Source organism: Magnolia sinica, chromosome 8 (assembly GCF_029962835.1).
Source record: "Magnolia sinica isolate HGM2019 chromosome 8, MsV1, whole genome shotgun sequence".
Taxonomy (NCBI): Eukaryota; Viridiplantae; Streptophyta; class Magnoliopsida; order Magnoliales; family Magnoliaceae; genus Magnolia; species Magnolia sinica.
Genome location: NC_080580.1, coordinates 6,065,901 through 6,071,686, shown reverse-complemented (window position 1 = coordinate 6,071,686; position 5,786 = coordinate 6,065,901). Strand labels below are relative to the sequence as shown.

The window sequence follows — 5,786 nt, the reverse complement described above, 5'->3', positions numbered from 1 at the left end:
GTTAAGGTTGCATGCGCCCAACCTTATAATATCATTTCCCTATATATATATGGGAAAAGGTATTATGCCCTCCACTGCATAATACCTTTCCATGAGGTCGAGTGTTGACGACACACTAGCAGTTAGATGTTGAAAATTCCAAACCAATGGTGAGATTTTATAGGATGAGTGGAGAAACAAAATTGATGAAACCGGTTACTAAAATACGACTCCGTACGATGTATTTCCTGCAAAAGCCTTTAGCATGAATTACTGCTATAGAAACATAGGTGGGGCTTACCTTGGGAGTTTTTGAGAAATCCACCCCATCTATCTATTTTTCCATATCATTTAAAAGGTTGAGCCTAAAATTGAACCAAATCCAAGTCTCAAGTTGATCATATTATAGGAAACAGTGGGAATAATGATTTCAACCATTGAAATCTTGCTAGGCCGCACGATGATCTTTATTTGTCATCCAATCTGTTCATAAGATCATACAAACATGGATGACAAAAAAAAAACAAATATAAGCTTGATCCAAAACTTCCGTGGCCCCCAAGAATTTTTCAACAGTAGACGTTCAATTCAACTGTTTCATGTGGTGTGGTCCATTTGAATATTCTATATGTTTAATTTTTGGGCTCAGGTCCTAAAATTATATGATAAAATGGATGGACAGAGTGGATCAGATACATAAATTATGGTGTTAACTAGACAAATAAAGCAACTACTCTAGTCTATGAAAGCAATAAACCTACCTATACCTCCATCGGACTAGGAGATCGATCCTGGTAAACGGTCGATCAGAAGTATGGACAAGTCCTCTGAATCAAATTTCTCGACAAATGGTTTCAATCGATGTCCATTGACTTTAAACTCCTTGCCATTGTCGGGATCTCTAATTTCAACGGCCCCATGAGGAAAAACAGTAACAACAATGTAAGGGCCGGTCCAACGAGATCGAAGCTTACCCGGAAAGAGATGTAATCGAGAATTGTACAAAAGGACCTTCTGACCAGGCGTGAATGATTTTCGCAAAATGTGTTGGTCATGAAATGCTTTTATCTTGTCCTTGTAAATTCTCGAATTATCGTACGTATCATTCCGGATTTCTTCAAGTTCATTCAATTGAAGTTTGCGTAGCGAGCCAGCATTGTCCAGATTGAAATTAAGATTTTTGATCGCCCAGTATGCTTTATGTTCCAGCTCCACAGGCAAGTGACAAGCTTTCCCATAGACAAGTCTAAAGGGAGACATTCCAATAGGGGTTTTAAAGGCAGTACGGTATGCCCATAAGGCATCGGTCAATCGGATTGACCAATCCTTACGATCAGGGTTAACCGTTTTCTCCAAGATGTGTTTAATTTTTCTATTAGAAATCTCGGCTTGCCCACTTGTCGTGGGTGGTATGGGGTGCTCACCTTATGAGAGATACCGTATTTCTTCATTAAGCTCTCAAATGGTTTATTACAAAAGTGTGAGCCCCCATCAATAATGATGGCTCGAGGCGTTCCAAATCGAGAAAGGATGTTTTCTTTTAGGAATTTAATGACCGTGCGATGGTCATTCTTTTGACACGGAATCGCTTCGACCCATTTAGTGACATAAACCACGGCGAGCAAAATATACAGATTTCCAAACGATTGGGGGAATGGTCCCATGAAATCGATGCCCCAGCAATCAAATGCTTCAATGATAAGGATGGGATTCAAAGACATCATATTTCGATGGGACAATGTTCTCAATTTCTGACAATGCTCACAAGCTTTGCAAAACTCATGAGTGTCCCTAAACATAGTGGGCCAGTAAAAGCACACTGTAGAATCTTGGCCGTGGTCTTTTTAACAGAAAAGTGACCACCACAGGCCTGTAAGTGACAGAAGGAGATGACACTCTGATGCTCATCATCTGGTACACATCTCCTTAGGATTTGGTCTGGGCAATATTTAAATAAGTAAGGATCATCTCAGAAAAAGTTACGCACCTTGGTGAAGAATTTCTTCTTATCTTGCGCAGTTCACTATGTCAGTATGGCACCTGTAGCAAGATAATTAGCAATATCAGCAAACCAAGGTGAATGGGAGACTCTGAACAGTTGTTCATCAGGGAACATGTCATTGATATGGGTCGTCTCAAGGGACTCAGAGGTATTAAGGCGAGAAAGGTGATCAGCCACTACGTTCTCTACTCCCTTTTTATCTTTAATTTCCAAATCAAATTCTTGGAGTAGAAGGATCCATCGTATCAAACGGGGCTTAGAATCATTCTTAGAAAGAAGATACTTAAGTGCCGCATGATCTGTGTAGATAATGATCTTGGATCCGATCAAGTAGGACCTAAATTTGTCCAAGGTGAACACTACAGCTAAGAGTTCATTTTCCGTAGTCGAGTAGTTCACCTGGGCAGAATTTAAAGTTCTACTTGCGTAATGAATGAGTAGGGCCTCTTATCTTTTCTCTGGCCTAGGACCGCCCCAAGAGCATAATCGAAGCGTCGCACATAAGCTCAAAAGGAAGGCTCGAGTTGGGTTGCATGATAGGTGCGGTGGTTAACGTGCCCTTAAGCTTGGTGAAAGCTTCTGGCATTGCTCAGTCCACTCGTCGGAGCATCCTTTTGAAGAAGATTACATAAAGGGCGAGAGAGAGACTAAAGTCCTTTATGAATCGCTGTAAAATCTGCGTGTCCTAAGAAGGATCGCACGTCTCGATGTTCTTGGGTGGAGGTAGGTTAGAGATAAGATCGATTTTTGCCTTATCTACCTCGATTCCTTGGGACGAGATGATATGCCCAAGGACAATTCTCTTACGAACCATGAAATAACACTTCTCCCAATTAAGTACCAAGTTCTTTTCTTCACATCTTTTCAACAGCACACATTTAAGACTTTCCAAGCACTTTCTGAAAGATGACCAAAACTGAGAAATCATCCATGAAGACCTCTAGATATTTCCCTACCATATCGGAAAAGATACTAAGCATACATCACGAAAGGTGGCGGGGCATTACATAGTCCGAATGGCATCCTTCGATAGGCAAAGGTACCATAGGGACATGTAAATGTGGTCTTTTCCTGGTCTTCGGGGCTATCTCTATCTCGTTGTAGCCCGAATACCCGTCAAGGAAACTGTAATAGGAATGACCAGCTAACCTTTCCAGGATCTGATCAATGAATGGTAAAGGAAAGTGGTCTTTCCTCGTGACGGTATTCAATTTCCTGTAGTCAATGCACATTCTCCAACCAGTAGTGACTCTAGTTGGCACGAGTTCATTATTAGCATTGGCTACGATGGTGATTCCGGACTTCTTAGGGACCACTTGAGTTGGACTCACCCATTGACTATCAGATATAGGGTATATGATACCCACGTCCAATAGTTTAAGAACCTCGGCCTTAACCACTTCCTTCATGTTTGGATTTAGTCTATGTGGTTGCCGAACGGTTTTTGCATTATCCTCAAGATATATGCGGTGAGTACAAATCGAGGGATCGATTCCCTTGAGGTCCGCTATCGTCCATCCCAGGGCTCCTTTATGCTCAATGAGAGTAGATATGAGCATACTCTCCTGTTCTTTCTCCAGATGGGCAGAGATCACCACCGGGTATGTCTCATCTTGACCTAAATAGGCATATTTCAAATCAGAGGGCAAAGGTTTTAGGTCAAGCTTCGGGGCTTGAGGTTAGGACGGTAGAGGCACTACATCGGTTTGTGGCAATTCTTCAAATGGTGGCCTCCAGTTAACTTCAAGTACTGGTGCAGTGTCAAGCAAGGCACACGTCTCCCTAAGCATGTCATTATCAAAATCATGGGAGTGGGCCGAGGCATGTCTCTAGATGGTCGGAGGATAAGGTCGGAGGTGTCGTATCTTCCACGAAAGAGTCAATCATGTTAATGTCGTGGAAATCGTCATCATCCTCCATGGTTTCTGCCGTTATTGAAAAAATGTTTGACTCCAATGTCAAATTTCCAAAAGACATATTTCATGACACCATTCCCGCAATTGATAATTGCATTTGATGTGGCAAGGAATGGGCGACCAAGAATGACGGAATCGAGTGCTCATGTTATTGATGGGTTCGGTGTTCAGGATGATAAAATCTACGGGGTAGTAAAATCTATCGACTGGACTAACACATCCTCAATTATCCCTCTTGGTACATGAACAGCGATCAACAAGTTGTAGTGTGGTTGGGTTTTTTAACTCACCCAAACCTAACTGTTTGTATCCCGAGTAGGGAAAGATTTACACTCGCTCTAAGTCAAGAAGTGCGTGATCAATTCGATGGTTCCCGATTACACATGATATGGTTGGCTACCGGGATCTTTGAATTTGTGGCACATCTTGCTTAGGATGGCACTCACTTTCTCCAAGAAGATTTTCTTTTGAATAATTTTTCGTCTTTTGGTCGTGCATAAGTCTTTGAATTTGGCATATGAAGGAATTGGTTTAACGACATCAAGTAGAGGAATGTTGACTTTCACTTGTTTAACACCTCTAGGATATCCCGAGAGTTAGAGAGAGGTTTTGGTGAAACCAACGAATGGGGAACGGAGCAACTGGCTTCTCTAGAAGTTCCGGTTCTAATTTTTGTGGGGCATCACTGGATCCATCGTTGTTGTCCTCTTCTGGTTCTTGAGGCTTTTCGGGCCTAACCGGAAGAGTTTTATCAATGATCTTTCCACTCCTAAGAGTGGCGATGGATTTAACATGCCCCATCTGATTTAAAGAGCTGGGATCATTAATCTCGTACTGCGGTTTAGGATTGGGGAGAGGTTGTGCAGGAAGCATCCCCTTTTCTATAACCGTCATACGAGAATCTATCTTTTGCATAAAATCTGTAATTCCCCGCATTGCCTGAGCCAGCTCTTGTATGGAATTTTGAACCGGTTCCTCTTGAGGTTTCACTTGATTTGGATTTTGATTGAAGAAACCTTGAGGAGTAGCCGTTTGTCCATTCCTCCAACTAAAGTTTGGATGATTTTTCCAACCAGGATTGTACGTATTGGAGTTAGGTCCAGTAAAAGGTCTTTGATAGTTGTTTACGGCATTGGCTTGTTCATTCAACACTCCTCGAAAGGCGGGTATTGTAGGACAATTTTCAGTTGTATGAATGTTGCAATCACAGATGCCGCAAACAATTTCATTAACCTTATCCTTCTTTCCTTCCATGGCCTCAACTTTCCTTATGAGCGTAGTCACTTTACACTTGAGATCATCCTCTTCTTTCAAGAGATATAATCCACCTTTCTCCTTTAATTGAGTCAGCCTAGACGTGGTGTTCGCCATTGGGTAATAGTCCCATGATTGTGTTTTTTCAGCAAGACTATCGAGGTAATCCCATACCTCGTCAACATCTTTATTAATGAACTCTCCATTACACATTGTCTCGACCATTTGGCGCATGGAAGATGTCAGTCCATCATAGAAAAAATTTGTAATGCGCCACGTTTCAAATCCGTGTTGTGGGCATGAACTGACCAAATCTTTGAACCTTTCCCAACATTGGAAGAATGTTTCATCTTCCTTTTGGGCAAAGTTCATGATTGCTTTCTGAGGGTAATCATTTTATGATGTGGGAAGAATTTTTTTATGAATTCCCTCGCATGTCGTTCCATGTGCTAATGGATCTAGGAGCAATGAATGTAACCACATCTTAGCTTTCTCTTTTAAGGAAAAAGGAAAGAGTTTCACTCTGAATCCTCAGATACATTAGAAAAACATAATGTAGTATAATCTCATCGAACTCTTTCAAATGTAAATATGGACTTTCGATTCAAGTCCATGGAATTTGGGAAGGAGTTAGA

General features: G+C 41.5%; 1 non-coding gene across 1 annotated transcript; it reads left to right on the top strand.

Moving 5' to 3' along the window:
* The first annotated feature begins 5,434 nt into the window (after positions 1–5,434).
* LOC131254528 (small nucleolar RNA R71) lies at positions 5,435–5,540 on the top strand. Its single transcript, XR_009175642.1, has one exon. It is a non-coding gene; the product is annotated as a small nucleolar RNA R71 (small nucleolar RNA).
* Positions 5,541–5,786: the final 246 nt, after the last annotated feature.